Genomic DNA, 27,329 nt, shown 5'->3' with positions numbered 1-27,329 from the left:
CATTTGTCTTTTATTTTCCTGGGAGGACAAATTTCTCCCATCCTTCCTGTTTCAACAAAATCTTTACCTACATCAAAACTCTCCTTTTCGGTATTAGGAGAATAGTATTCTTCCTCCTGCTTTGCATTCTTACCATACACTCCCCCTCCTCTTCTTCTCCACCTTATTCCCTTATATTTTTCTCGGTAAACCCCAGAGTAAACTCCTTCCACAAACTGTCTATAAACATATAGGTCTGCCTTCTCTATACTGTTTTCTCATATACGTGTGTACATAGCTATCCTTCCTTTCCCAGCACTTAAATGGTATTGTAATAGATGCTGTCAACTCAAAACTGAAAGGAGTTACAGTCTTGTGGGGGAGGAAAACATAAGCAATTCTATTTCAGCAGAGTAGGAAGTATAAAATATGCCTAAATGAGTGATGGGACAAAAAAGATGAAGTTAACATCTCTGTTGGCATAAGTTAAGGATCTTCCTACAGAGGAGGAGCTGCTTGAGCTATACTTGGAAGGTCAAATAAACATTTTCTAGACAAGGGTGCCTGGGTGGCTCAGTCTGTTAAGCGTGTGACTTGATCTAGGCTCAGGTCGTGATCTCACAGTTCGGGGGTTTGAGCCCTGCCTTGGGCTCTGTGCTATTTGGCGCAAAGCCTGCTTGGGATACTGTCTCTCCCTCTCTCTGCCCCTCCCCCCACTTGTTCTCTCTCTCTCTCTCTCTCTCTCTCTCTCTCTCTCAAAATAAATAAACTTAAAGAATTGCTAGACAGATGAGGAAGGAAAAGAACATTCAAGACTGTGGAGGCTAAGATGTCTGAAAGACCTTTCTATTAAGTAATCAGAACAGTGTTACCTTTAATTCCTTATTATCTGGAATATGTATCTAATTTTTTATGTCTGAAACACCTGCAATCTGTAGTGTTTCTCATCTGTTCTACTTAAATTTTACTTTAAAAGTTAGGAGTAAAAAACTACTGATCTTTTCTCAGTGCAAATTCTATTCGGATCTCTGGCAGCAAGATACCCAAAATGCAGGAGGAAAGCAGGGAAACCATAGCAATACTCAGTCTACTGGAAATTTCAGGAAACTAATGAGAAAGTGTAGTGAAGAGAGGGACAGCCAAGGCCATCTGCTACTGTGGTTCTCTTCTTCCCTCTTTAATCTTTTTATTTTATCTTTTAGTTAATTCTTCTTTCTTCTGCCCCTTTAAATGGTTATCTCCATAATTCATTTTTGATGTAGAAGTTTACACCCTTCTCTGGGAATCTCCCACTTGACTGGCATGGGTATCCTTTCTATGTGGATAATGCCCATCTTGGTATCTCCAATCTCAGTAACTTTCCTGAGTTTCAATTCTGAATTTCCTATATATCTCTAACCATTTTCACCTAAGAAATCCTACTAGCACCTTGGAGTTTATATAGCACTTTGGAGATTTTTGATGGTTTTATTACGTGTCAACTTGGCTAGGCTACAGTCCCCAGTTATTCAACCAAACAAATTTAGGTGTCACTGTGAAAGTATTTTGTAGGTGTGCTAGAGTCCATAAACAGCTGACCATAAGTAAGGGATACTATTTCAGATAATCTGGATGGGCCCAATTCAACTAGTTGGAGAATTTAAGAACAGAAATAAGGCTTCCCTGATAAAGAAATTCCATTTGTATACCACAGCGTCAGCCAGTAGCTCAGAGTTCTAGCCGTCTGCATTATGGATTTCAGACATGCCTAGTCAGCCCCCATAATCACATAACCCAATACCTTGTAATAAATCTCTTAATATACATTTCTTACAGATTCTGCTTCTCTGGTTGAACCAGGACTGGTAGAGGTTTACAGACTCAAACTGGCCTTCTCTAGTAATTTCCCAATTCCGTTAAAGATATTGCCATTTTTCCATTATCAAACATGGTTTATTAATTCCTTATCTCCTGTACTTATTCCTTCCTTTTTGTTTCAGTTGGTCTCTCCATATTGAGATTCTTGTCATTTCACTTGGGTTTCTACCACCACAACAGATAAAGATGTTGGTCTCCTGCTCCAATTTTATTGGCTCTCCCACAGCCTCCATGTCATTTACAGTGCTCCTATATTATATTCCCACCAAATATGCCATATTTACCTTTCTACCAGATAGCAACCTTCTGCTCCAACCAAGCTGGTTATATCCTGTTCTCTCTTCATGACTTTACATTTCCATATATATATATATATATATATATATATATATATATATATATATATATAGTTTTTTAATGTTTATTTTTGAGAGAGAGGGAGTGCACCTGTGAGAACAGGAGAGGGGCAGAGAGAGAGGGAGACAGAGGATCCGAAGCCAGCTCTGTGCTGACAGCAGAAAGCCCAACACAGGGCTTGGTGAGTTGAATGAATGGTGAGATCATGACCTGAGCCAAAGTCGGACACTTAACAGACTAAACCACCCAGGTGCCCCATGACTTTATATTTTCTGCTTCCACAGTTTTCCTTATATCATCCTACCTACTAGCTATGTCCTTCTGTCTTTTCCCTATCAATGCTTTAAGACCATCTCAAAGCAGCCCTACTTATAACCTAGTCTGACCAGCCTAAGCTGCAATGATATTACTCTCCAAACTCCTATACTGATTATTTCCCTGTAAGTAAATTGGTAATTGACTATTAAATGCTCTATGAAAACATTTAATGTAATGGACTTTTAATGAAATCTCACTTATATGTAACATTTCACCTAAATATATATGCTTTATACCTCTCCCTCCAGCACTCTCCTGTCAGAGTGCTTTGTGAAATAGTGCGCAGCAAATGTTTATCGAGGGGGTTGCTGACTGAATCTTAGTAACTAAAGCTTAGAGCATTAACTGTGTATATATCTTCATAGAAACCCAGAGTGGTTCCTATTAATTGGTCAATCGGATAAAAAAAAAAATTTTCTAGACCAGACTGACTCTGTATTGTTGGTCTTATACCAAGTTTGAAGTGTAAGGGAGAAAAAAATAGTTTTTTACTTTTTTATTTATTTATTACTTAGGTAGAAAAATAATTTTTTGATGTCCACTAACAATGAGCATAGATAAGAAGCAAGGGGACAGTTCACTCAGTTGGTTAAACATGAGGATGGCATGAAACCAAACAGATGTTAAGATTCCTTTTAAGATAAATGACTTAAACTAAACTGGGAATTAGGGGAGGGAAAGATATAAATTACAAATGTATCACAGCTATCCTAAGTAATTTATGCCTTTTTTCCATGGATGAGCCCTGTTCCCAAAATTAAATATTAAGTGTTAAGACTAAAAATAAGGAATTAAGTCCAAGTTCTACTTAGAGTATAAAACAAAAATAAACACAATAAGCAATATATAGAATACTCTCCTTTGCTAATGTATAAAAACCTTCATACACAAAAGTGTCCTCCATCAGATTTTGATTTAGAGTTTTTTTTTTTTTAGAAAGAAGAAAGAGAGTTACTGATAAGTGTTAAAGATTTTACCATACAGTTTATATGCTTAGGCTTTGGAGAACCCCTCTGTTTTGGAATATATACAAATAGACTGTCCTTTTCCAGAGGGATCTCAGAATGGCTTTGGCACAAACTCTACTGATAACCATACTACATTTTTAGTTTCAGCCAGACTGTTGTGACATCAGCATATGAGTAAGAAAATCAATTAGGAAAAAAAATAATTACCAGGTTATACTTCTTCCTATAAATTATCTGAGAGCATAAGTCTATTTTGTTTTGAAATTTCTCTAAATTCTTAACATGTATGTTTTCTTCTGATCTAAACATAATTAAAACATGTTTATCATTTGAGAATTTTAAGTGGTTTCTCTCAAATACTGCTGAGAAGATCTCCATAAGTAGGTAGTCTTAGGGAAAAAAAGTACAACCCATTGTAAGCAACACAGTTGATATAACTCATCATAAGTTATTCACACACAAAAAGTTACATTTCTCTGGTCCTTGGCTGCACATAACAAAATGAAAAGCAAAACTTTTGGAGTCTAAATAGAAAATAAGATTTATAATTTCCAAATGCAAATTAAAAATACTTCTTAATTTCTAAAATAAATCCATATAAAGTCTTTGCATTGAATTGTCTGTAAAAGGCCTATATGATATGCAACACAGTTGATGCAATTTTAAATATAAATGAAACTGTTTCAAAGAAAGCAATAACTTTGTGATAACATTAACATGTAGGTTTTGGTACTAATGAGTTGAGGCACTGCTCAATTTCAAATCCAGCTTTAAAGTGCAATGAGTTAATCATATTAGGCATTATAATTTTATAAATATCCTCGCAACATCTTTCTATAAGTAATCCATCCACCACGTAACAATTTTCACATTTTTTCCTTTTCATTCAATTATTAGTAATCTCGAGTATAACACTATCTTTGTTGGAAAATTAGTAACATAGCATTGAAAGCTCAGATGAACATAGAAATTCTGCTTTTGGTTTTAGTTTTATGAAAAGTTATAAGTTAACCAGCAAACTCCTAGTAGAACGCAGTAAAATCATACATGGAACACAGACTTACCTAGTTTATCTTGGAAAAGTTAAGAATCAGCATTAAGTTCTCAGAGGAAAGCTGAAATCCAAATAAGATTTGACCTGGTTTAAATGACTTGTGCTCTCTCTGGGTGAAATATCGGAGCTCTCTGCAAAGTCTTTACTTTCTCTTTCCCAATCTCTGTCTCCCTCTCTCTCAGCCTCTCTCTCCTCCCCTCTCTCTTTCTCACACATACACACAGTATGATTAAATTGCTTCTGTCAAGACTGGTTTTTCTATAGCTTATTATAAGACCATGAAGTGAAAAACCACACAGTAAATTTGCTCTGCATCATCTCATAAATACGAAAACTGCTAAACAGTCACAATTTGAAAACTGCTACATAGTCACAAAATCTTAAACTATATAATGGATACATATGTAAGTCAAATGAAATGAAAATATTGCTTGCTTTATTAAAGACTATGTAGGTTCTCTGGTTATGTAAGAGATATCAGAGAAGTAAAGCTGAGGGCTAATTTCCAGGGTAAGCCTGTTTAAAGAGCTTTACATGGGCAAGAGGAAGGCCCATATTGATTTCTGACATCCTCCCTACTTGGCCTTTGTAATACACATGTAACACTTAAAGTGTCAAAATTATCACTTTGAAGATGCATTTATTAAGCACTCACAGGGTTCTGCTGGCTTTCCCCACACCCTTTCACATCCCACCCTCCTGCAAGAAGACAAGCACTAGGGCCAGGGAAATGGTAAAGCACAGAAGAAAAGGGCCTAACCTTTGTTGAGTGCTTTTTATATACTAAGCCCTGTGCTCAGTGCGTTATACACATTTCCATTAACCCTCATCCTAAGTCCCTGGTATTGGTGTTGCTCTACTTGACAAGTGTGAGAAATGGAGCTCAAGAGTTAAGAAGCAAGGGCGCCTTGGTGGCTCAGTTGGTTAAGTGTCCAATTCTTGATTTCAGCTCAGGTTATGATCTCATGGTTCATGAGATCAAACCCCACATCGGGCTCCGTGCTATCAGTGTGGAGCCTACTTGAGATTCTGTCTCCCTGAGGATGTGGAGAAACAGGAACCCTCTTGCACTGTTGGTGGGAATGCAAATTGGTGCAGCCGCTCTGGAAAGCAGTGTGGAGGTTCCTCAGAAAATTAAAAATAGACCTACCCTATGACCCAGCAATAGCACTGCTAGGAATTTATCCAAGGGATACAGGAGTACTGATGCATAGGGGCACCTGTACCCCAATGTTTATAGCGGCACTCTCAACAATAGCCAAATTATGGAAAGAGCCTAAATGTCCATCAACTGATGAATGGATAAAGAAATTGTGGTTTATATACACAATGGAATACTACGTGGCAATGAGAAAAAATGAAATACGGCCTTTTGTAGCAACATGGATGGAACTGGAGAGTGTGATGCTAAGTGAAATAAGCCATACAGAGAAAGACAGATACCATATGGTTTCACTCTTATGTGGATCCTGAGAAACATAACAGAAACCCATGGGGGAGGGGAAGGAAAAAAAAAAAAAAAAAAAAAAAAAAGAGGTTAGAGTGGGAGAGAGCCAAAGCATTAGAGACTGTTAAAAACTGAGAACAAACTGAGGGTTGATGGGGGGTGGGAGGGAGGGCAGGGTGGGAGGGAGGGCAGGGTGGGTGATGGGTATTGAGGAGGGCACCTTTTGGGATGAGCACTGGGTGTTGTATGGAAACCAATTTGACAGTAAATTTCATATATTAAAAAATAAAAAAAAAAATAAAAAAAAAATAAAAAAAAATAAAAGGAATTCCACAGTGGAAAAAAAAAAAAAAAAAAAAAGAGATTCTGTCTCCCTCTCTCTCTGCCCCTTCCCCACTCATCCTCTCTCTCTCAAGAATAAACATTAAAAAAAAGAGTTAAGAAGCGGTTAGTAAGTGGCAAAACTATCACCACCTCCCAAGTTTCCCCACCCAAAGTAAATTCCAAAGTCCACATCCTCTGAAATCTATATAATTCCTTAAGCTCTTTTCATGACACTATGTTGAGGAAGGGAAAATGGCAGCAAAAACAACAACAACAACAACAACAACAACAACAACAACAAAACCATATTACCACGACAGTGTTTTTCCTTTGTTTCCTCTTCACCACAATGGCACTGAGGAATCAGAATTCAGTGTTCTGCTTTTTCCTTTTCTTCCCTCCAGTACTGTCTCAAGAGCATGAAGAGGTAAAAGGAGGTACGGTAATCACACTTCCTGTGCCTCAGGGCAATCATGCTTTATGCCTATTGTCCTAGCATATTATTACTAGTGTTCCCTTTTACCCTCAAAGATATTCCATTTTGGATGATGACTTCTATAGTCAGCATATATTTAAGGAGTAGAGCAATACAAGTAAACTAAAGCTGCCTCAAAACAGTTACAAGGTGGGGCACCTGGGTGGCTCAGTCGGTTGAGCATCTGACTTCGGCTCAGGTCACGATCTCACAGTCTGTGAGTTCGAGCCCTACATCGGGCTCTGTGCTGACAGCTCAGAGCCTGGAGCCTGCTTCAGATTCTGTGTCTCCCTCTCTCTCTGCCCCTCCCCTGCTCATGCTCTGTCTCTGCCTCAAAAATAAATAAAAACATTAAAAAAAACCAGTTACAAGGTGATATTCTGCAATTCCAATTAGATTGTTACCAAATTGAACAGGCAAGGAATGGAAGTCGATGTAACTCAAAAGTTCTTGCCTAGTGCTACCTGGTAAACAATGTATCTCTCTTTTAGAACTTGAAGTATTTATCTGGGTTTTTTGCATTAGGAAACATCTGTGCGTTATGGAGGCACCTTTGTCGGCACAACTAAAGCTAGTTAACTTGGGGCCAGAGGAACTGAAAAGGGACAAGATCATATCGTAACTTTCAAATAAATATAAAATGGCACATGGTCAGTCTCTCATTGCCAGCATGTCTCGAGCTGCCATTTTTATTCCTTTGGATGTCCTTAAGATGGGTGGTAGGGTGATAGCACACCGTGACACATGAAAACCCACCATGAGAACTTTATCCCTCAAATAAAATGCAGATTACCTCAAAGGAGTAATATGAAGCCATCTGAACTTTAAACAATATAGCAACTCAGAGAATCTCTTTAACAGGATGTATCCCATGTGATAGCCAAAAATTAAGTATCTATAGAAAACTAAAGGGGTTTTGAAAATAGATGGACACTTAACATTACTAGAAATTTACTGTGCATCACAGAGTGATGTGGAGGGTGCTGACAGAGGTGGGCAGCCCTGTCTGTGTGGAATGCCCTGGACAAAGATGAAATATCAAGAGAGAAGTTCTGCCATAAAGCGCAGCCCTAGTGGAGGATAGAAGGCACAGAGAGAGAAGGCAAAAGAGGGGCCTCCACAAGCAAACACTGCACATGTGGGCCATTTAGAAAAAGTGGAGATAACCTCACAGAACTTGTGGCTTGGTACATGTTGCACATACTTAACTATACCTGCTGGCTGGGTACCTTTGTCTAAAGCCTAATCTGTAGAAGTATAAATGGAGATTGAGGGTAGAAGGCTATAGTAATGGATGCTGTTGGTGCCCTGCCCACACCTGCCTGGCACTTGCTGCTCCTGTATGTGAGGATGGCGTCTCTGCAGGCACCTGCAACTCTCTGCTCAGGGCTCCTTCCAATTGTAGTCAGCTGGGCCCACGTGGAAAGGAGGCCTGAAGGTCCAGGAAGTTAACGATCCTGGAAACAGCCCTCATCCAGTGACAAATGAACGTTGCTGAATAAATGCTAGTGTCTCTACTCTCAGGGAAGACACCTTTACACTGTCTCCCACAGAATGCCAATAGGATCAAGCTCCAGTTGGCCAGAGCACTAATCTACTATGTAACACACCTTATATTGATTTGCTTTCCTATTTCACTTCCCAGTAACCCATACTGCTGTTTCTCTAGGGTCACCTCTCAAATAAAATACACCCAACATTTGTCTCAGGGTTTGTTTTTAGGGGACCCCAACTAATACAGTTGCCAAAGAGAAGCAGATTCCATTTTACAAGGCTGGACAGCTATAGCAAATATTTAACATTTGGGAGATATGGGAAATTTTTCTTACTTAGGCAACTGATTAGTATTTTACAAATATTGGAATGATATATGGCTATCCATCTTGACCATTTTTTATTTATTTATTTATTTATTTATTTATTTATTTAGAGAAAGAGAGCATGAGTGGAGGGGCAGAAAAGAGAGAGGGAGAGAGAGAATCCCAAGCACACTCTGTGCTATCAGTGCAGAGCCTGACACAGGGCTTGATCTCATGAACTGTAAGATCATAACCTGAGCTGAAATCAAGAGTAGGATGCTTAATTGACTGAGCCACCCAGGTGCCCCATCATCTTGACTATTTGTAAAGGTATATTATACCTCCATCAACAGAGAAACATATCCCAATGATATGTTTCTTTGTCATCATGTATTAAGCAGAGGTAGAAATTGTATCAGATGGGACACTAGAATGTGGCAAAGTTAGTTAAATATATGCAACACCATACAGAAAAAATAAACTATGCTACTGGCTATCTTAGGGCAGAAAAATATGGGATCCAAAACTGATTTATATTAATAGAAGCAGGGTAGGGGATTTGGTCAATGGCCAGGCTTGAAAAGGGAGAAGGAAACACCTAGAATAGAGAAGGCAATGCCAGAAGACTGTACTGAAGACAAGATATGTTCCTTGGAAACTAGTGAGGAATGCACCTGGTTGGAATCTATGATTGGCAAGTCTTAGAAGAAGGTTAAATCCACAAGAATGGGAAGCTGTATGAGGAGTCCTCTCTTCCCCACCATGAACAAGTACTACATCAGACAACCTTTCAAACCAGGTAAAGAAGTCCTGGTAATATTTGAGAAGGAACTCTTTGTAACTCCTTAATTATTCCCTTAACCAGTTAGTTTATGCCTGAAATGCTTATATGTAGGAAACTGTTCATTATACACTTAGAAGTAAAATGCAAACACCTGGTCAAAGAAACAGTATCAATGTGTCTCTCAGCATAAAAGCAACCAATCAGGTATGCTTTCTACTTTCTTGTATGTCTTAAATAGTGCTTAATGAATAACATTTTTAAAAAAGGAGTCATTGTCAATGAAAAGGCTTACACACCAGAATCCTTTTGAAGAGAAGATAGTTAATAACTCATCTTTATATTTCAACTCCAAATATTTCTCTTTATCCTCTCATTTCCTTACATCTAATCTTGCATTTTTTCCTCTTCCCAGCCCAGTGCTCCAAAACAAACAGGTAAAACTTTAAATATGCTTATCAGGGGGAGGAGCCAAGATGGCAGAGGAGCATGGAAGTTTTTCTTGTGTCTCGCATCCATGAACTACAGCCAGACCAACACTAAACCATCCTGCACACCTAGAACACTGATCTGAGGATGAACACAACGATCCGCACAACCTGAACCACAGAACTCAGCGGATACACGGCGTGGAGAGGTGAACTTGGGGAGTGAGAAGCCAGGGAGATCAGGGAGCTGTTTTCGTGTGTGGAGAAAAGACGGGAGGGGGGCACCGGTGGTGAAATATGGGAAAAGCACCCCCCTAAAAGCAGCTGGAGAGAAAGTGGAAAAGAGAAAACAGTTGCAGGGACTGAACTAAAAAGGGAGAAAGGAGAAAGGAAAGGGTTAAATTCCATTAACACTCTATAAACGGGGAGTGCAGAGTCTGAAACTCAGCAGCTCCATACCTGGTAGTGCTCTGGTGGGAAGGGTGAATTCCCAGGAGCAGAGTGAAGTCTGGGATCTTCGGGCCACATGGGGAGAGGCGGTTTCCCTGCTGGGAGGACACCTGCTAGAAGCTGTGTGACTCGTGAAAGGCGAAGGCCGCAGTGCACCTGGGAAAACAGTCACATTCTCTGGTGCTGGAACAAGGTCGCTGGGAGTGAAGCCTGGTACCAGATGCATGATGTGATTTGCCATAACCCCTGAAATGTTGCTGCTACACGATCGCGTGAACTTTTTCTCGGGTGGACTGGCACCCAGTCACAGTCTCTGAGCATCCGCAGCAGCACAATCCGGCGAATGTTCCTGGGTGTGGCCGGCACCCAGCCATTGCTCGGTGAGACACTCCCACACAGGGGCAGAACAGGTCAAAGCCACAATCCTTCAGAAGTAAGGGTTCAGGAAAAACAGCTGCATCTGAGATAAAACTTAGGAGGGAGGTGCTGCCTGGGGCTTGGTTACAGGCAGTGTAAAAGCAGGGAGTGTACAGAAGCCCAAGACAAAGGACAGGTGCACGATTGCTGATTGGGGAGAAGAGAGTTCCGATACTAGACACTGGATAGCTGGGTGATGCCATTTTCACCGCTGCACGCATGTGCATACACACCTACAAGCGCCGTAACAATCGACCCCAGTAAGCCAAGCAGCGCCATCTAGTGGAGAAGGGAGACATTACACTAAGCCCCGTTCAACTGGGCTAACCTTGCTCTTCAGGAACAATTAACACCTGCTTAGTTTACGGACTATAAAGCACTTCGTAGTTTGACTTCTAGGGGAAAACGAAGTAATTTCAATCGTATTTCAGTCTGTTCACCTGTCCATCTATTCAATTTTTCTTTTTTTCGCTTTTTCATTTCTTTTTCTTGAATACAGAAAGAGAAAAATTTATATTTTCAATTTTTATTAAAAGTGTTTCTTTCACTTTTTTCTACTAATATTTTTTACCTTTCTGTAATTTTTGCAAATTTTACTTCCATCATTTCATTTTATTCTACTGCAGTGTTTTTATGTTTCAAATTTTCAAGTGATTGCCTTTTTTTTCTTTCCCCTTTTTTCTGTAATCTATCAAGCTCCTTTCAACACCCAGACCAAAACACACCAGGCATCTAGCATCATTTCTTTGATTTTTTTTTGTCTGTGTGGTTTTTTTTAATACTTAAATTTTAATATTATTTTAATTTTAATATTTTTCAACTTTAATTTGTTTTTACTTCATTAATTCCTTTTCTCCCTTCAAAATGATGAAACAAAGGAATTCACCCCAAAAGAAAGAGCAGGAAGAAACGACAGCTAGGGAAACCAACACAGATACGAGCAAGATGTCTGAACAAGAATTTAGAATCACAATAATAAGAATACTAGCTGGAGCTGATCATGAAAGCAGCCAGGGAAAAAAAGTCCTTAACCTATAAGGGAAGACAGATTAGGTTTGCAGACCTATTCACAGAAACTTGGCAGGCAGAAAGGAGTGGCAGGATATATTCAATGTGCTTAATCAGAAAAATATGCAACCAAATATTCTTTATCCAGCAAGGCTGTCATTCAAAATAGAAGGAGAGATTAAAAGTTTCCCGGACAAAAAAAAATTAAAGGAGTTTGTGACCACTAAACCAGCCTTGCAAGAAATTTTAAGGGGGACTCTCTGAGGGGAGAAGAGATTAAAATAAATAAATATATACATACATTCATTCATACATACATACCAAAAGCGACAAAGACTAGAAAGGAGCAGAAAACACCACCAAAAACTTCAGCTCTACAAGAAACATTATGGCAATAAATTCATATCTTTTAGTACTCACTCTAAAAATGCTCCAATCAAAAGACACAGAGTAACAGAATGGATAAGAAAACAAGATACATCTATATGCTGTTTACAAGAGACCCACTTTAGATCTAAGACACCTTGGGATTGAAAGTAAGGGGATGGAGAACCATCTATCATGCTAATGGTCGAAAAAAGAAAGCTGGAGTACACATACTTACATCAGACAATCTACACTTTAAAATAAAGACTATATCAAGAGATGAAGAAGGGCACTGTATCATAATGAAGGGGTCTATCCACCAAGAAGACCTAACAATTGTAAACACTTATACACCACATATGAAAGCACCCAAATATATAAACCAATTAATCACAAACATAAAGAAACTCACTGATAATAATACCATAGTAGTAGGGGGCTTCAACACCCCACTTATAGCACTGAACACATAATCTAAACAGAAAATCAACATAAAAACAACGGCTGTGAATGACACACTAGACCCTATGGACTTAACAGATATATTCAGAACATTTCATCCTAAAGCAGCAGAATATACATTCTTCTCCACTGCACATGGAATGTTCTCCAGAACAGATCACATACTGGGATGCAAATGAGCCCTCAACAGGTACAAAAAGATCGAAATCATACCGTGCATATTTTCAGACTACCACACTATGAAACTCGAAATCAGCCACAAGAAAAAATTTGGAAAGGTAACAAATATTTGGAGACTAAAGAAAATCCTACTAAAGAGTGAATGGACTAACCAAGAAGTTAAAGAGGAAATTAAAAGTACATGGAAGCCAATGAAAATGATAACACCACAACCTAAAACCTCTGGGACGCAACGAAACGCAGTCATAAGAGGAAAGTATATAGCAATCCAGGCCTTCCTAAAGAAGGAAGAAAGGTCTCAGATACAAAACCTAACCTTACACCTTAAAGAGCTGGAAAAAGAACAGGAAATACAACCCAAAACCAGCAGAAGACAGGAAATAATAGAGATTAGAGCAGAAATCAATGCCATCAAAACCAAAAAAACTGTTGAACAGATCACTGAAACCAGAAGCTGGTTCTTTGAAAGAATTAACAAAACTGATAAACCACTAGCCAGTTTGATCAAAAAGAAAAAGGAAAGGACCCAAATAAGCAAAATCAAGAATGTAAGAGGAGAGATCACAACCAACACAGCGGAAATAAAAACAATAATAAGAGAATATTTTGAGCAATTATATGCCAATAAAATGGGCAATCTGGAAGAAATGGACAAATTCCTAGAAACATATACACTACCAAAACTGAAACAGGAAGAAACAGAAAATTTGAACAGACCTATAACCAGTAAGGATATCGAATCAGTAATCAAAAATCTCCCAAAAAACAAGAGTCCAGGGCCAGATGGCTTTCCAGGGAAATTCTACCAAACATTTAAGAAAGAGTGAACACCTATTCTCTTGAAGCTGTTCCAAAAAAATAGAAATGGAAGGAAAACTTCCAAACTCATTCTATGAAGCCAGCATTACCTTGATTCCAAAACCAGACAGAGACCCCACTAAAAAGGAGAACTATAGACCAATTTCCCTGATGAACATAGATGCAAAAATCCTCAACAAGATATCAGCCAACCAGATTCAACAATACATTAAAAAAATTATTCACCACGACCAAGTGGGATTTATACCTGGGATGCAGAGCTGGTTCAATATCCACAAAACAATCAATGTGATTCATCACATCAATAAAAGAAAGGACAAGAACCACATGATCCTCCCAATAGATGCAGAGAAAGCATTTGACAAAATGCAGCATCCTTTCTTGATAAAAACCCTCAAGAAGTAGGAATAGAAAGATCATACCCAGACATCATAAAAACCATATATGAAAGACCCAACACTAATATCATCCTCAATGGGAAAAAACTGAGAGGCTTCCCTCTAAGGTCAGGAACAAGACAGGGATGTCCACTCTCACCAGTGTTTTTCAACATAGTATTAGAAGTCTTAGCCCCAGCAATCAGACAACACAAAGAAATAAAAGGCATTCAGATTGGCTAGGAGCACGTCAAACTTTCACTCTTTGCAAATGACATTATACTCTACGTGGAAAACCCTAAAAATTCCACCAAAAAACTGCTAGAACTGATTCATGAATTCAGCAACGTTGCAGGATATAAGATCAATGCACAGAAATTGGTTGCCTTCCTATATACCAACAATGAAGCAACAGAAAGAGAAATCAAGGAATTGATCCCATTATCAATTGCACCAAAACCCATGAAATACCTAGGAATAAATTTAACCAAGGAGGTGAAAAATCTATACACTGAAAACTATAGAAGGTTTGTGAAATTGAAGACGACACAAAAAAATCTAAAAAGATTCCATGCTCCTGGATAGGAAGAACAAATATTGTTAAAATGTCAATACTACCCAAAGCAATCTACATATTCAATGCAATCCCTATTAACATAACACCAGCATTCTTCACAGAGCTAGAACAAACAATCCTAAAATTTGTATGGAACCAGACAAGACCCCGAATAGCCAATTTTGAAAATAGCCAATAGCAATCTTGAAAAAGAAAACCAAAGCAGGAGGCATCACAATCCCAGATTTCAGGCTGTATTACAAAGCTGTAATCATCAAGACAGTATGGTACTGGCACAAGAACAGACACTCAGATCAATGGAATAGAATAGAGAACCCAAAAATGGACCCACAAACATATGGCCAGCTAATCTTTGGCAAAGCAGGAAAGAATATCCAATGGAATAAAGACAGTCTCTTCAGCAAGTGTTACTGGAAAACTAGAGAGCAACATGCTGAATGAACCTGGACCACTTTCTTACAGCATACACAAAAATAAACTCAAAATGGATGAAAGACCTAAATGTAAGACAGGAAGCCATCATAATCCTCGAGGAGAAATCAGACAAAAACCCCTTTGATCTTGGCCACAGCAAACATCTCTGGAGGCTAGGAAAACAAAAGCAAAAATGAACTATTGGGACCTCATGAAAATAAAAATCTTCTGCACAGCGAAGGAGACAATCAGCAAACCTAAAAGGCAACCAACAGAATGGGAGGGGATATTTGCAAATGACATATCAGATGAAGGGTTAGTATCCAAAATCTATAAAGAACTTATCAAACTCAACACCCAAAAAACAAATAACCCAGTGAAGAAATGGGCAAAAGACATGAATAGTCACTTGCCCAAACAAGACATCCAGATGGCCGACACATGAAAAAATGCTCAACATCACTCATCACCTGGGAAATACAAATGAAAACCACAATGAGATACCACCTTATGCCTGTCAGAATGGTTTACATTAACAACTCAGGCAACAACAGATGTTGGTGAGGATGTGGAGTAAGAGGATCTCTTTTGGTGAGAATGCAAACTGGTGCAGCCACTCTAGAAAACAGTGTGGAGGTTCCTCAAAAAATTAAAAATAGAACTACCCTATGACCCAGCAATTGCAACACTAGGTATTTATCCAAGGGATACAGGTATGCTGTTTCAAAGGGGCACATGCACCCCAATGTTTATAGCAGCACTATCAACAATAGCCAAAGTATGGAAAGTGCCCAAATGTCCATCGATGGATGAATGGAGATATGGTATACAATGGAGTATTACTTGGCAATCAAAGAGAATGACATATTGCCATTTGCAACTACGTGGATGGACCTAGAGGGTATTATTCTAAGTGAAATTAGAGAAAGACAAATAACATATGACTTCACTCATATGAGGACTTTAAGATACAGAAAAGATGAACACAAGGGAAGGGAAGCAAAAATAATATAAAAACAAGGAGGGAGACAAAACCTAAGAGTCTCTTAAACATGGAGAAGAAACAGAGGGTTACTGGAGGGGTTGTGGGATGGAGGATGGGCTAAATGGGTAAGGGGCATTAAGGAATCTACTCCTGAAATCATTGTTGCACTATATGATGACTAATTTGGATGTAAATATAAAAAAATAAAAAAAAATCTGCTTATCAGATCATTCCACATTTTTGTTCAAAACTCAACAGCATGCTACTATGTTAAGATGAAACCAAAATATTAAGCATGGTCATTAGCACCAAATTGCTCTCAAGAACGTTCCTATACAGCTCTTTCCTTTTGCCCCTGTATATTTTGACCTTCTTTTAGCTCCTCAAAATATCAGTTCCCATCATAGGTCTTTGTCCATAATATTTCTGTTGCCTGGAATATTTTCCTTTCCCCTGTGCTACTTACTCCCCTGGATCACTCTGTCTCATCTCTCAGGTCTTGAAGTAAACCTCAGTACCACCAGTCTAGGTTAAGCCCCCTTGCAGGGCTTGCTTTCATAGGGCCCTGTCCCTCTTCATAACATTTAATGTTTGAGATGACCTTCCTAGGACTCTCGGGAGCAAGGACCAGATCTATTCTGCTTATGACAAGCCCAGAACAGTACCTGGTAACTATTAGCTTGATTAATAAATGTTTTGAATGAATGAATAAACAGTTACCGAATCCAAGACCTTCTGGCCCCAAATTTTGTATTCTTTGTGTCACATCTCCCAGAACACAAGGAATTGGGACAATTAAACTGAAGGGGGGGAAATGACATAAATAAAAATGAACAAAGATTTGGTTAAAAACCAAACTTTGAAGGCATAATTTGGCAAGGGTTCTACCTATTTAATTTACCCAAAACAAGTGGAAGTTTTTAAAGAGGCATTTTTATCACACAGCTGTTTTGTTTGATCTATGGGTATACTGAACAATTGAGGACAAAATTAGTTTGGGTTAAGTTGGGATATATTTATGCAGTTTGCCTTTGTAGAGGTATGTATATGTTGTCATCTTTTTTCTCATTATACATAAGTATGTGCGTTAGTGTCTAATTTTGCATTTGTAGTTTTGTTTGTTCATTTTCTTAAAGAGGGCTTTCCATAAAGTTCAGACTGTATAAAACTAAATTGGCCTTTGATAAATAGAATAAGTGCCCCCCACCAAATATTTGTGTCCCTAATTTCTAGAATGTATGCTTCATGACATGGCAAGGGGAAATTATGGTTGCAGATAGAGTTAAGTATGCTAGCCAACACACCATAAAATAATGAGATTATGCTAGATTGTCTGGGTTGGGGGCTATGTAATCATAGAGGCCCTTATAAGAGGAAGAGAGAGACACAAACATCAGGGTAAGATGTGATATGAAAAAGACTCCATCAGCCATTGCTGGCTTTGAAGGTGGAAAAGAGCTGCAGGCCAGGGAATAAGTATGGCCCCCAGAGCCTGGGAAAGCAAGAAAATGGATTCTCTCTTAGAGTCTCCGAAAGGAAGACAGCCCTATTGATACCTCGACCAGTTTTGGACTTCTGACTGCCAGAACTGCAAGATAATTCATTTCTTGTTATTTTAAACCACTACATTTGTGGTAATTTGTTACAGCAGCAATAAGAAACTAATACACTGCTCCTACCAGGAGATTATTCAAAAACCTATTACTCTACCAAAGAATTCTTTAAAATTTTCTTTTGTTTATAAAATGATCTCATGATCCAAATCCTGAGGATAGTTATAGACAGTTTCCAAATAGTTTTTTAACTACCATATGTAAGAAGGACTTCTAAGGCCAGGAAATATAATCTATTATAAAGGCTATTAGGGTCACACCTAAGGAGATACTCATTTGTAATTAGAATCCATTTAGTCAAATATTTATTAAGCATGTAAGAAGAACTATACATAGAAATAATACTGCTATTTCTCCTCACCTTAGGTACACACGTACACACACATTTCCCCCTCATTAAGACTTTACACAAAATTACATTTAAATCGAACCACTATCACTGATATAAAAGTAAGTTGTTTACCTTAAATTTCTCTGTAAAGTGGAAACAGCTTAGTTTTCTGGAAGAAATAGAAATGATGACATATAAAGCACCCCGGGCAGGATTGATACCTAAAAAGGTAGTAGCTATATTAATATAATAATAACTCGGAGGGCACCTGGGTGGCTCAGTCCATTGGGCATCTGACTTTGGCTCTGGTCATGATTTCACAGTTTGTGGTTCGAGCCACGTGTTGGGCTCTGTGCTGACAGCTCAGAGCCTGGAGCCTGCTTCAGATTCTGTCTCCCTCTCTCTCTCTCCCCCTCCCCCACTCGCACACTTTCTCTCTCAAAAATGAATAAACATTAAAAAAATAACTTTGTACTTACAGATTTGTACACTGAGTAACACTGTCCTACAGATCCTCTATATTTTCTCACAAATAAGGATACTGACTAACATTTCTCTAAATGCTTGAAAGCAGTTTTAATAGGAAGATATTTTATAAGTAAGATAAAGACAGTGCTCTGATTAGAAGCTAGGTGATAAAATACAACAGAAATTAACCTTATACAAATGAAAACTTCAAATTAGCATTGAGTATTATTATTGAAAGGGTGTTTATAATCTATTATTTGACAAAGTTAAAATATCAGGAAAGCTAGATGCTACTTGTAGCTTTGACGGAATGTGAGGGGAGGGATGCAATGCAGAAAAGCAGCTTCATAAGAACTAATAATCCTCTGCTTAGGACTTTGGGATGGCTATGACATTTGAACCTGGAAAGTGAACAAAACTCTGATGTGTAAATTATTCTATTTTAGCCGGGTCACTGCAATGAAGACAAACACACCTGAAAAAATTTTATACAAATTATGTTAAAAAATATATGAAAACTACTGCACATTAAAAGTTACTTATGTAATGGCTGACCCAAAAGAATATAAGATGCTTCCAGAAAATTAGGAAGACAAATATTTTGCATGTTGGGTCATTTTCATGATTTTTAACAATAAATTTTCAGATATGTGCTCATGGGAAAACAATTACTTTACAACACATTAACATATATTTGGAACCCAATCATGGAAAGTACTTTGCTTTTGTGATTTATATCTTATGAGCATTATTTATTTCACATGACCCTTGAAGGAAAATTCTTGTCAACTAGTCACGCAACCTTTGCTATTTTACACATTTAATTAAAAGAAATGTATGTCAAAATATAATTTCCTTGTCTTCAGGAGGTTCTGGTGAGTCCATGGACACTAGATGTTAATTTAGTGAGTTTTGTTGTTTATGCTACTACCTGAAATGTTCAGTGTATTAAGAAGGGTTGTTAAAGATGTGCCCAACCAGCTGTTGATATTTGGGAAGGTCATTCATTGGAGGTAAAAAGGTAAATTGCTTTCTAATGATGTAACTTAAAGTGGATATGAAGCTCAGGGAGCACAGAAGAAAGGGTGGTGGGAGAGACTGAGGGACTTTCTAAATGCCTTAGATGGCTGGGGCTCTGTTATGCACCCGAAGGACAGTTAGTGTCTTATATGAAGACCTATCTATGGGTTTAGGTGGCACATAAGTAGTTAGCTGGAGCCTGATGTGCAAGGACATCATACAGCCCCTAACCCTCCACATCCACTATTTCCCTCTTCCTCTCCTACAACAGGACAAAGAGGGGTCTCTCTTCTTACCTTGATTTGATACCACCTCTCCCTTCTGCCTTCCCAAGGACCAAGCTATATTAAAAAATTATTTTATTATTATTATTATTAACATTATGAGAGAGAAAGAGAAAGAAGAGAGAGAGAGAGAGATCAGGTAGTGGGGGAGGGACAAGGGGGGGAAGAGAGAGAGAGAGAGAGAGAGAGAGAGAGAGAGAGAGAATCTCAAGCAAGCTCCAAGCTCAGCACAGAGCCCAACGTGGGGCTTGATCCAATGACCCTGAGATCATGCCCTGATGCAAAATCAAGAGTCAGATGCTCACCCGACTGAGCCACTCAGGCGCCCCCCCCCCAAGCTCTATTTATTACATTCTCTCTCCATCTTTTTATCTTAAAAATGTTCCTTTCATTAGAACTTAAGTATTTCAAAACCTATATTCTTTTCTAACATAATGGACTCCTCTTCTGTGTTCATTTCTCAGAGAATTATATTTAAATAATTTTTTTCCTTATCTTTCCCCACATAATCTCCAGTTAAATTTAATGTCTTGCAAACAAGAATTTCTCCTGAATTTATCAAAGCAGGCTTTGCTAACCAGAAATTCTGGAATGTCAACAGCCACTTCTATTTCTTCCAGTTCTCAAACTTATACCTTTACATTGCATTAGGAAAAAGACTCACTGACTGAAAGATTTTTGAGATAATTATCCTCACACCAGAATTGTAAAGATTTCTCCATCCCTTCATTATCCCACCTTGTCTGTTAGACTCGGTCTTTAATTGTATTTTAAGATGCCCATGCTTCTTATCATCAGTATTAGCACTACTGTTTTCTGTTCTTCACTCACTTGAATGAGAGGCACAAGGGAAGAACATGTTTATGTAACTGTACAAATCCAGCAAATGTTTTGGTCTTTTACTGTGCTGTAGGGGCCTAGGTGGTGACATGGCTGAAAGGGAGCTGTTTCCTATCAGGCAGCAACTGTGCTGTAGGCTAATCAATGGAGGAGGTGTGAGAGTAGGGCCCCACACAAGTGAAACATAGAGGAGTTGAGCGTCACTCTTAAATAAAAACCACCAGTGGTTTCTTTTCCTTAATTTCTCAATCTCTATAAGTAATCAGACTTGATATATTTTTGTGCTTAGAGAAAAAACTAAAAAGTGACATGACCTTTAGCACAATAATTATCAATTACCAATTTCAGAAAAGTGACATTATGACATATGGTTATTAGCAAATTTTGTTCCAGGTTTAGAGAAAAGCTAAAAGTTGAATATTATATATACATATGACTCAAGTAAATAAAATCTGGACTGAAGTCATGGTTATACAGAAAAATGTATAGAACCCTAGATTATACAGCTTGGTAGTAATAGAGACCATGTAAAAAACCCAATCCTATTATCCTGCTGCTGGGAAAACTGAGGCTGAAGACCCGAAATACACTGTGGAAGGGCACACGGTTAGCCTCTGGAAGAGGGAGGCCCTGAAACTCAGGCTTGTTGACTCTTAGTTTAGTCCATCTTCAGTCAACATACATAACTTACAGAACAATCCTGTAAGTCTATTGCTTATACTTAAAAATATTCTACTCATATAAAGTACTGCTCTCCCAGCCAGAAAGCTGGTGTGGTCCTCCCTGTATGTGCACCACTTCCTAGCAAAATCTGTCCTTCATCTGAGCAGAGGAAGGGCTGCTCTACAAGGTGCCCTCAAGCTGCTACAGGAAGCCTTCAGCTCAAAGTGCTCACCCCACTGGCCCTGCAGTTGGGCCTAGGTGAGGATTAAACATCAGAGCAACTGAGAACCAGAAAGGCTAAAGAGAAGTCTTTTCTCTGGTGGATCCATGGAAAAGAATCTTTATTCTTTAGCCTAAAGCCAAACTGAATTCAGTGTGAGTTGCTGAATTAGTTCAGACAGTTGGAATTTGGTGCTAGATGATTATCTCTGGTTTGATATCTCTGCTGTCCAATTGGCTGTGTTTTACTCTATAGTCATGGACTTCACTGAAAATCTCTGCGGTTTAACCCACACATATGGACATCTGGCTTTAAGACCCTGGCTTATGTTCCTGGAGGGAGTTAAGCAGTGTTTTAGAGGATGTTTGAAGATAAGTGATAAACACAGAATTTCGAGAATACCACTCTTTTACATTTACTGGAAGATTTTGGGAAATTTTATAGTAAAATAAACATGAGTATGTAATAAGTGAAAGGCTAAAGTCTCATTAATTTTATGATAAAACTCAGAGTTCAAATAATCCTTCTCCTTTGGCTGTTGTTTGAGGCTATGGCTGCAGTCCTTCTGGAGATAGTTGCTACTTTCCTTTGCTATTAGAAGTGACTCAGTGGAAAAGTTTGAGAAACATGGATCATTTCTTTCTCTATCCCAGCAGCACAATTCCAAATTCAAGAAGGCAAATGATAGAATTTCAGTCTTTTTGGAGCTTGGTGATTTGGAGTTAAATTAGCTCTTAGTTCGTGTATTCCACAGATATGAAATAGTTATATTCTGAAGATAGCATTAAGGTCTGGAATCAGCTTAAAATGGGTATACGTTAGAGATCAATATGACTATTCACAGGTTATAGAATGTCAGAGCATCTCTGAGGTATTACAGGATGTCTTGAAACATTGGACTGGGATAACCTTCCAGATTATGTGGAAGAATTATGTCAGTGATGATATCCAATCTCCTTTATGTGTGTTGAGACTAAGCCAAAGAACTGTATAGTACATCCATATAATCTTCTGAGAATCAACCAGGAGTCATTATGTGTATGACAAGAATGTCAAAAGTGTTTTATTAGCAAATTTGAGCTCATGTTCATTACTCAATTCTCATGAAGGGGGAGGAAAAATGGGATATAAATAATGGGTACAGAACTGAGATATAAGAAGACTATACACAGAAAACCCAAACTTTTTTAACCATAACAATCAACTACTGGGAAACTACAGATATATTCATAAACATATACATTCATGAAAATGTCATGCAATCTGAGATGTGGAAATATCCAGTATCTCTTGATGTGACAGTCTCTAGCCTGAGAACATAGCTGCTGCACAACTTACCAGTATGAAAAACTAACTGCTTATTATAATGGCATTTTTACTTATCTTTATTCATATGAAAGAATAACAAAAGAATCAGCTTTCTGCATATAAAAGGAAAAAATCAGGGAATAATTTTAAGAATTAAAAAATATTTTCAAGCCCCAGTAAATTATAATGCCATTATAATTCGGGTTATTTTTGCTTAAGGTACTTGAAGTATGAATACATATATCCTCTTGTTTATGAGAAATCAAGGTTTGATAATAACATCTACACCTAGAAAATATTTTGCAATAAACTAATGTTCAGAAAAGGACATGCTAAACTGTAACACTAAAGGATTTATGTGTAAGTACCGAACCGTGTCAACTTTGTAGACGGCATGAAATCCAGCACAGACTGACCAGAAAATAATCTCATTCTTCTTGAGCCTCATATTTGTGCTGTCAAAAATTATAAAGTGACACATAACTATTGCTTAAAAATTTAAAACAAAGCTTTAGTGAAAGTGTTCATTCTTTCTATATTGTACTGTCTATCTTAGAAATTGATTGGTGACACTCTGGATGCATAACCACAACACATAATAATTTTTCCCCTTCCTATTTGGCTATATAGGTTTGTGAACTTCCTTAGATGTTTACTATTTGAATATGCCACTGAGCACAAAAAAACAATGAGTTTTCAGAACAAAGAACAAAAGCCAGTACTGATAGCTGGATGCTATGTACAAAGTAGCAGCAGCAAAGATCTTAGGTGGTGGCCAGACTTACTTCTGGGCCCTAATCTGTGTGACAAGCCCATGAAGAATCTAAAGAACTTGCCAAGTACACTGAGATGTGTCTGTGTGCTTTATGGGTGTACATATACAAGGTCTACAAAACTAAATACATCTGTCAAAATCTTTACTCAACAAAAGAATACTAGGAAAAATTATAAATAAATCTATAGTTAAAAACAACCAGTGGTAACTCCAGAACTCTTAGAAACGAACACTGAGCATGGGTTATATAGTATCTAAGAAACAAAGCCTAAGTAATATCAATTGCTAGATTGCATAGCACATTTTAGTTTTTTGTTAAAGTATAAGAAGTGCTATGCAGTCATAATTATTTTAACTACATCAAGTACTTAAGAGTTGGATTAAAAATTAGCTTAGTGTCAGAAATAAACTTAACAAAATAGAACTGTACTATAGGAGCTGGTATCAGAATTTTCCTTAGTGAAAAAGTTGTCCCCTCTGAGAGGCAGAATAATTTAGTGGCTAAGAGGACATACTCTGCAGCCAAACAGCCTGGGTTTAAATCCCACCTCTGCCAATCACCACTTATTCTCTCTCCTTTAGCTTCCTCACAGGCAAATAGAAAAAATGATAGTATAAACCACCTCATAGGTCTGTTTTGAAGATTAAATAAATTTATAGAGTAACTTGAAGATGGACATAAATGTACTTGTTAATCATTTACAGATATTGACAGAATCCAGGAGAAATAACTGAGTAGTGAGAGAGAGAGGGGGAAAAAAGGGCAAAATACTGTGTGCCTAGTGATCATAACCACTTTCAAACCACCTCCTTCCCTCTAGTCCCCCACTTGCTCCCAGTATCATCTTCATGATGTCTATTAGACTCATGAATGCCGAGAATGCACAAATTTTAATTGTTTTGTTTTAAAAAGCATGGACTGTTTTAAAAATAATGGATTCAATGTGGTATAGGACAGGGAAATCTGGACTCCAGAGTCAGAAGAGGCCAGGAAAATTTTAAGCTGAGGAACGAATAGCAATTGTGGGGACAGTTTTGGAATTTGACAAGCTCTGAAACTGGGATAAAGAGGCTCACAGATTACACTGGCAGTGCATGAATTTTAAAATAACATAAGATACAGGAGTGCTGATTCATAGGAGCACATGTACCCCAATGCTTATAGCAGCACTTTCAACAATAGCCAAATTATGGAAAGAGCCTAAATGCCCATCAACTGATGAATGGATAAAGAAGATGTAGTTTATATATACAATGGAATACTACTTGGCAATGAGAAAGAATGAAACCCTGCCATTTGCAGCAACGTGGATGGAACCAGTAGGTATTATGCTGAGTGAAATAAGTCAGTCGGAGAAAGACAGATATCATATGTTTTCACTCATATGCAGAATTTGAGAAACTTAACAGAAGACTATGCGGGAAGGGAAGGTGGAAAAATAGTTTCAAACAGAGAGGGAGGCAAACTGTAAGAGACTCTTAAATACCAAGAACAAACTGAGGGTTGATATGGGGGTGGGGGAGAAGGAAAATGGGTGATGGGCATTGAGGAGGGCACTTGTTGGGATGAGCACTGGCTGTTGTATATAAGCCAATTTGAAAACAAATTATATTAAAAAATAATAAAATAAAATAACGTAAGAAAGCACCAGTATTTTCAGATTCTACTTTAAAAATTACTTAAACTCTTAAATGATTTAATTAAATAAAACAGAAGAAATTGTAAGGCATGTGTACAAGAACCAGTCAGCTGCTCATTCCTGCCCATTGCATAAAATTGACACTAAGCAGCTGTTAAGCCAGGATTATATTTCCCAGTCCCCATGCCTAGCATGCAGGCATGGTTATGTGATTCCTGATGTGTGGTGCTTCCAGAACAAGGCTTTTAAGAAGCAGATGTACCTTCTCCATTCTTCTTTTATTCGTCTGTGACATGGACTCAGATAATAAAAAAGCATAAAATATAAAGAGCGTGGGTGCCCAAACCACTGCATGGAAGAGAGAGGATTGTCAACTATGAACACCTGACCAAATTGTTAAATGAACAATAAACAGAATTTTACTGAACTTGAGACTATACATTTTAAAGTCAATTATTATAGCAGGTAGATTCATTTTAACGAATAATTTATCGAGTTAATTAAAGATGATGGCACAGTATCACGGCTAACAATATAAATGTTAAGCACACTGAATCTACTGTCTATTGGCTACATGATCTTGCGAAAATTATTTAATCTTTCTGAGCTCAGTTTCCTTACCTAAAAAGTGGTGACAACAATGGGTGGTATCTGTTTTAAAGTGTTAGAATTGTGCTAGTCTGGCTCACAGTAAGTATCCAATAAAGTCAGCCTTTATTATATAATTAGGCTTATCTTTGTGGATAAATGAATCAGTTAAGTGAACAGAACAAATGAATCTACTTCTATTATATGTATATAGTAGCAGTCTCAAGATATAAATGACTTGCTTATTGCACTCTCCCATCTTCTCCCCAACACGACCAACATGTTCTAGACTTTAGCACTGTTAGAGGAACCTTGTAGACAACTGCCTGTTACTTGCCTTATTCCCCTGTTACCTTCTCCCCTGAGACCATTCTTCTGCTGGTGCCCCATTATATGCAGTTTGGACAACATGGACCAAAGGGAATCTCCCATATGGATGTACACAACAGTCTTTTATCTCTCTTCTTCCTTCACTTCTCTTTTACAACTCTATCTCAGCTGTCCCAAGGAAATCTCTCCTTCTTTTGATAACCTCCTCAGTGCTTAGAAAGCAGTGACATAGTTCAGAGAAAAACAAGTACCATTCTGAACATGACTTATTACTTTGAGAGAAGACTATGAAATTTGAGATATGATCCCTTCTTAATATACTATCTTCTCTACAGAAAAGCCTACTAGAATTTACTGAACCCACAGATGCCCAACAAACTCGTTTTTTGTTAAATTAACAAGAAACACAGTCCTACTGTGTTTGAGCCTTTGCACATTTTAAGACAGCTTTAGGAACTAGTCCACCAAGCAGCTGGAGTTGCAGTACAGTATCATGGTCCTGGAACCAGATAGCTGGATGACAGTGTCACTTCCCAGGCCAGCTTTGATGATATGCTCCACTTAGAGCACAGACTCTGTAGCTCAACCCCTAGGTTCAAATTCCAGCTCTCTTCTTACCAGTGTGAACTCAGGCAAGTTACTCTCTCTCTTTCACTTTCCTAACAAGTAAAATCGGACTAATAGGTAAGGCATAGCACTGAAGAAAAAAAAAATAGTGGTGTGCATTAGCTTATTAGTCTTAGTGTATAAAATTATTTGAAGATACATTTTACAGTTTTCTCCTTATAAGGAAAATGAAATCCAAATTAAATATTTTTCTAGTTACATAAACTTCTATGAAAATGACAAATTGTAACCACTGATACTGGATATTCTTGATATTTATAGATAATTATATATTTAACTAACAATTAACAGCACTTTAAACATACCCAGACCATGTAGTGCAATAACAAAAATACTATAAACTAGGTGTCTTATAAAGAGCAAAAATTTATTTCTCACAGTTCTGGAGGCTGGGAGGTCCAAGAACATGGAACCAGCAGATTTGGTGTCTGGTGAGGACTCATTTCCTGGTAGACAGATGACTTCTCACCATGACCTCACATGGTTGAAAGGGTAGTCAGCTCTGTGGAGCCTTTTTTAGAAGGGCACTAATCTCATTCATGAGGGCTCTACCGTCATGACCTAGTCACCTCCCAAATGCCCCACAGGACCTAATACCATCATACTGGCCATTAGGTTTCAATGTATGAATTTTAGGGGGACACAAATATTCAGCCTGGGGCAAGGACTAAGACTCTGAGTACAGACAAAGATTCAAATTCTCTCTTCCACTTACTTGCTTTATGACTTTGGGCAAGTGACTTAACTTCTTTCAGCCTTTTATTTTTTTTTCCCCTTGAA

At 38.0% G+C, this 27,329-nt stretch overlaps 1 protein-coding gene across 45 annotated transcripts in view; it reads right to left on the bottom strand.

Annotated features, from left to right (window-relative positions):
* Nucleotides 1-27,329, bottom strand: part of RIMS1 (regulating synaptic membrane exocytosis 1) — a 490,576-nt gene that overhangs the window by 33,771 nt on the left and 429,476 nt on the right. The window contains exon 1 of one of the 45 annotated variants that reach the window (XM_078447084.1): nucleotides 4,544-4,666. The exons of the other annotated variants lie outside the window; for them this stretch is intronic. The gene's annotated coding sequence lies outside the window, so the exon portion shown is untranslated. Of the gene's footprint in view, nucleotides 1-4,543; nucleotides 4,667-27,329 lie in introns of those variants that run through there. 45 annotated transcript variants of the gene reach the window in all.

Source organism: Panthera onca, chromosome B2 (genome assembly GCF_046562875.1).
Source record: "Panthera onca isolate mPanOnc1 chromosome B2, mPanOnc1 haplotype 2, whole genome shotgun sequence".
NCBI lineage: Eukaryota > Metazoa > Chordata > Mammalia > Carnivora > Felidae > Panthera > Panthera onca.
This window is presented reverse-complemented; position numbering and strand designations above follow the sequence as displayed.